Raw genomic sequence first — 6,000 nt, 5'->3', positions numbered from 1 at the left:
GTGACAATTGTCGTATTTCTTGTGACAATTGTCATTAGCTTCGCAAAATAAATACTTATTTACTGGCGGTATAGTGGAGTTTTTTTTTTATTAACATGTTGGTGGCAAACAACCACACCGCCCGTCTGATGGTAAGCGGTTACCGTAGCCACTCGCGTGTGTAGCGGTTAGCGTATCACTGTTACTGACGTCACAGGCATCCATAGATGCCTAGCTGTGACGTCAGTAACAGTGATGTCGACATATGCGACATTTGTCACGTTTGTGAAATAGGGCCCTGGTAACTCCAGACATTTTGAGAAACACAAACGACAATCAAAACTGTCGGTCCAAAAGTTGATTGGCCCAAATAAGTAGCCCGTATTGTGGCTTTACCAAAGGTACTTATCCAGTTACCAGTGGCGTAAGTACCAAAGGTACTTATCCAGTTACCAGTGGCGTAAGTACCAAAGGTACTTATCCAGTTAAGACTCTATCAATAATCAAATTTTAGAAGAAATTATGTCATGGCGATGTTAGAATTGTGGCAATCATTTCAATAAATAATCAGTTGGGTAGGTATATCATGAAGAAAACAAAACTAACCTAACCTAACCTCCTGAGGCCCAAGGTCCTACCTCTAGTACTTATTCAGTTCAATGAAATTTAAACCATATTCGATTGGAAAAGAGTTGCTTTTGCTTTGTTTCGTTTGGTTTCTGAACAACGCAAAATCAACTCTTTTTCCTACACTAAACGTTCAAATTTCTGTGGCAAATTTCGCATTTTTAATTTGTATGGCTGGGCCTTAGGAGGCTAAAGTGATTGATTCTAAAATGTATGATAACTTCACGAAATGATCAAAATGATCTGACCACAGTCCACGTGTACCCCTTCCCAGAAAAAAAGCCTTTAACTGGCTGGCTTAGCGCCAGTTGCACCATCCCACTAACCCGGGGTTAACCGGTTAAACCTGGAGTTACCATGGTTACCAGTCCAATTTGACACTGGGTTAACGGTTTAACCGGTTAACCCCGGGTTGGTCGGATGGTGCAAGTGGCGCTTAGTAACATTAATTGTTAGGGTTCCGTACCCAAAGGGTAAAACGGGACCCCTATTACTAAGACTTCGCTGTCCGTCCGTCCGTCCGTCCGTCCGTCTGTCACCAGGCTGTATCTCACGAACCGTGATAGACATTTTCACAGATGATGTATTTCTGTTGCCGCTATAACAACAAATACTAAAAACAGAATAAAATAAAGATTTAAATGGGGCTCCCATACAACAAACGTGATTTTTGACCAAAGTTAAGCAACGTCGGGAGTGGTCAGTACTTGGATGGGTGACCGTTTTCTTTTGCTTTTTTTTTTTGCATTATGGTACGGAACCCTTCGTGCGCGAGTCCGACTCGCACTTGCCCGGTTTTTGAATAGAATATGCCTTGCCGAGTAACGAGGGTACTGCAAGTCCGGACTACTGGAGAGGTGGACCACCAGGTTATACTCCTGGCGCACGGCGAAGCGCGCCCAGCCCTCCTGGACTACGAAATAGTCGTCTTTGAAGTCTAGCCACTTTCCCGTTGACTTTCCTCCTGCAATCATATCATATGTTTTTTCCCATATTGGGATACCCTCCTCCAATTGAGGGGGGATTTAAATCTTCTCGAGGCGAGGTGGTTTTATTAGAGATGCAACGGATAGTTGTTTGGCCGGATACCGGATATTCGGCTGATGGTCAGGCCGAATATTCGGCCGCCGGATATTCGGCCAGCGGAACTATACCTACATTTCGGTTTTTCAGGTGCGCATTCTGCAGGTTTGACCTGTTTCCTAGTGAACGTTCGCGCGGACTCATTTCTAGGGTCGAAATGAGTGCGTGTGCAAATAAACGAAATTATTAAATTGTTTTAAAATAATAAACAAGTACCCTACGATTATGACCGTGTCTGTTTATTAAATCCAATTTGTTTACTCCGAAATCAAGCAATGTTACTATCCGGTATCCGGCCGGATAGTAGGTCACTATCCGGTATCCGGCAGGATAGTAAAATAATGGCCGGATAGGCCGGATACCGGATAGTAACCGGATATCCGGTGCATCTCTAGTTTTTATTAGACGTTCATAAGCGCATGCCTACTTGAATAAACTATTTTTTATCTTATCTTATCTTCCATCGCCTATTTGTAACAGCAAAGAGGCGATGGCTTTTTGTCGTAGGACACATTTTTTTGCATAATGAAAGTGGAAGTCATTTCTGCATAGGTGATGTGAAAAGCAGTGTGACACGGGGTAGCAAAATTATTTTCACCTCAGCAGCTCGAACAAGGGTACTTTGCTTCTTAAAAACAGTGAGCAAAATGCGATTTTGCTCACTGAGTCATTTTGTCTCACTCAGTGGGCAAAATCGCATTTTGCTCACTGAGTGAGACAAATTGTCATTCAAGTGACTTTTATAGTCAAATGTCATTTCAACATGCGGGGTCTAATACAAGTTCGATATACTTGGGTTCTATTATCTCTGTCCCTCTAGGTATGTTCTCACTGCTTAGGGTGAAAAATTTTGTGTACTACACGAGATCAAAGTTATTTACTTCTCGTGCGCTTTTGAATCCCTTACTACGCTCAAGATTCTAAATTAGATTCACGAGCGTAGCGAGTTATTATAGAATCTTTCGCTTGCACGGGACTCAAAATAAGCACTCGAAGAAATATCAAACTTTGATCTCTTATTGTACAAATAACTATTCCACCTCACTACGTTCGGGATTCATTTTAGAATCCTTTGCTTCGTTCAGAATTCAATGTAATTTTGCTCCCTCGACACAATTATTGTTAAAGATCTAGTATGTTCGCGAAAATATTTAGATTTTGGATAAACCTGCGGGCACAGCATGGTTGAAGGTTTATCAAATTATCGAGGGGCACTATGCCCCCGTCACACCTACTTGTTAGAACGTGACAGGCATGGTGACAAGCGATAAAAATGTGACCATGCTACCGCCGAGGTGATAAACTGAAATCAATCTCATACACGAAGGCAAAAGTAGGCAGTGGCGGATTCGGCCTAAGGCCCAGTAGGCCCGGGCCTAGGCCGGCAAGATATTTAAGGCTTGGCCACACACAGAGCGCGACGCAGCGCCGCGTCCGCGCCGCGTGATGCTTGTTCAAACAGGGCGCGCGCGGATCGCGCCGGCCTCACGCTCTCAACACGCCCTCATCGCGCGCGCGAACGCGGCGCGGCCGCGCGGGAACGCGGCGCACCGCTCGCTGCCTAACGTCCGATCCGACTGATGTGACCTTGCGAGACGCGGCGGGCCGCCGCGTCCGCGCGGCGCAGCGCTGCGCACGCGCCGCGTGGACGCTAGGGGCCGCGCGGCGCGGGGCGCGACAGAAGCGGGGCGTGATACCGGCGGGACGCAGTCTGTTTGACGTCGCTAACAGGTAGCATGTGCCGCGGTCGCGCGGCGTGGACGCGGCGCGGACGCGGCGCTGCGTCGCGCTCTGTGTGTGGCCAAGCCTTTAGGGCCGGCAAATTGTGACAAAACATTCGCTGATGGTAAAAAGAAATAACTCAAAATTTAGTCAATATTATGGGTGCCTTGAAAGGGGCGGGGGGTTACAGGGCCTGGGGCCTAGGGCGGCAAAGACTGCAAATCCGCCACTGAAAGTAGGGCCATCCAGGGCTGGAATAGAACCAGCGTCCTCTGCGATCGAGGAAGATAACAAATAAATATTGCACATTCTTACACAAAGTGACTAAGCCCCACGGTAAGATCAGAACATAGACTATTAGGAATCCTCTAGACCGAGTTTAGAGCAATTATTTCATGCAACCGATGATGCCAAAAATGCGGGGGTGCGCGGGACGAGGTGAGCGAAGTCCCGTGCCGTGATTGGTCCGTTCAAAGACACGGACGTCACAAAAAGACACTTTCGACTCGAACATGGAGTAAAATTACCGTATGCGTGGCAGAGGGGGTAGCGCGACTATGCTCAGTCTGGAGGATGTTTTGTCTGAGGATCAGAAGGCTTGTCAATGTGTTGTGGGTACTCCGACAACGATATTATATGATATATCGTTGTCAGAGCTTTTTAGCGATAAGGCCGCCTGTTTATCTCTCCGCTTGTGTTCCTATTTTTGTATTGTTTTCTTTTATTCTCCTGAGACTCAGAGGCCGCGAGTATTATATTCTTTGCTCAGAGGCAGTTGTTTTATTTTGAATTTGGAATTCTTTTTTATAGGTTTACAAATAGGTTTCGTTGTTTTATCACAAGTTCCTATGGCCACCTCCTGTCTCCATCATCAGATCAGCTCGATGGTACCATAATATTGCATTGTCACCCGACTTACATGTGTATGCAAACTTTCAGCTTTCAGCTACATTAGAAGTCGGGAAGTGGGTCAAATTTAACTTGCAAGATTTGACCCTGTACGGGTAACATTAGTTTACATACAAAGGCCACTTGCACTGCACCATTCACTAACCCGGGGTTAACCGGTTAAACCAGGAGTTCCCATGGTTGCCAGTACAATTTGACACTGGGTTAACGGTTTAACCGGTTAACCCCGGGTTAGTGGGATGGTGCAAGTGGTGCTTAGATACATGATAATAAAAAGCTTGTAAAAATGAACTCACGCACAACGCCGCCGAGGCAGTTCATCTGAAGCAGTTTGCACATCGTGATGTTGACCAACACATCTCCCGTACTGTCGAGCGCGCACACCGTCCCGTAGCTTTAACCAAAAACAACAATAACAAGATAATACATAGCAGAAGAGCTATTTTCTTTTTTAGGGTTCCGTACCCAAAGGGTAAAACGGGACCCTATTACTAAGACTTCGCTGTCCGTCCGTCCGTCCGTCTGTCTGTCACCAGGCTGTATCTCACGAACCGTGATAGCTAGACAGTTGAAATTTTCACAGATGATGTATTTCTGTTGCCGCTATTATAACAACAAATACTAAAAATAGAATAAAATAAAGATTTAAATGGGGCTCCCATACAGCAAACGTGATTTTTGACCAAAGTTAAGCAACGTCGGGCGTGGGCGTCGTACTTGGATGGGTGACAGTTTTCTTTTTGCATTTTTTTCCGTTTTTTTTTTTGCTTTATGGTACGGAACCCTTCGTGCGCGAGTCCGACTCGCACTTGCCCGGTTTTTTTAATTGCACGTAACATTTTCAAGAGTAAGTAGACCGACTTGTGAGAAACGAAGCAGTACTGGTGATGGACGGCAAAACAGTACCGTGTCTGAGCTATTTCTTGCTCCGTAGTCCTGCGAGGCGGACTACAACGTAGGAGGGTGTGGGAGCTATATCCTACGCCGTAGTCCTGCGAGGCGGACTACAACGTAGGAGGGTGTGGGAGCTATATCCTACGCCGTAGTCCTGCGAGGCGGACTACAACGTAGGAGGGTGTGGGAGCTATATCCTACGCCGTAGTCCTGCGAGGCGGACTACAACGTAGGAGGGTGTGTAAGCTATATCCTACGCCGTAGTCCTGCGAGGCGGACTACAACGTAGGAGGGTGTGGGAGCTATATCCTACGCCGTAGTCCTGCGAGGCGGACTACAACGTAGGAGGGTGTGGGAGCTATATCCTACGCCGTAGTCCTGCGAGGCGAACTACAACGTAGGAGGGTGTGGGAGCTATATCCTACGCCGTAGTCCTGCGAGGCGAACTACAACGTAGGAGGGTGTGGGAGCTATATCCTACGCCGTAGTCCTGCGAGGCGGACTACAACGTAGGAGGGTGTGTAAGCTATATCCTACGCCGTAGTCCTGCGAGGCGGACTACAACGTAGGAGGGTGTGGGAGCTATATCCTACGCCGTAGTCCTGCGAGGCGGACTACAACGTAGGAGGGTGTGGGAGCTATATCCTACGCCGTAGTCCTGCGAGGCGGACTACAACGTAGGAGGGTGTGGGAGCTATATCCTACGCCGTAGTCCTGCGAGGCGGACTACAAGGTAGGAGTGTGAATGGGGGGCTTAACTCCGTATAAGGCCAAGCGCGCACCACG

This window comes from Cydia fagiglandana, chromosome 9 (genome assembly GCF_963556715.1).
Source record: "Cydia fagiglandana chromosome 9, ilCydFagi1.1, whole genome shotgun sequence".
NCBI classification, from domain to species: domain Eukaryota; kingdom Metazoa; phylum Arthropoda; class Insecta; order Lepidoptera; family Tortricidae; genus Cydia; species Cydia fagiglandana.
Note: the sequence above shows the minus strand (reverse complement) of the source record.